Genomic DNA, 250 nt, shown 5'->3' with positions numbered 1-250 from the left:
GCATTCATATATGTTGAATAGTGATGCCTGCAGTGGCATCTTCATCAGGGGTTGAGAAAGATTTTTCAAGCTATGGTATAGTACATTCAAAACTAAGAAATTGGCTGATGATAGAAAAAGCAACAAAACTATGTTTAAAATCATAGATGCACACAAAATGGATGTATTTGATGATATTAATGAAAAAAATGTCATAGGAGTTAAAAATAAAAACTTTATTTCTAAAAGGTCTTAAATTTCAATTTCAACA

The sequence above is a fragment of the Penaeus monodon genome, chromosome 34 (assembly GCF_015228065.2).
Source record: "Penaeus monodon isolate SGIC_2016 chromosome 34, NSTDA_Pmon_1, whole genome shotgun sequence".
Lineage (NCBI taxonomy): Eukaryota > Metazoa > Arthropoda > Malacostraca > Decapoda > Penaeidae > Penaeus > Penaeus monodon.
The sequence above is the reverse complement of the archived record's forward strand: the minus strand, read 5'-3'. Positions refer to the sequence as shown.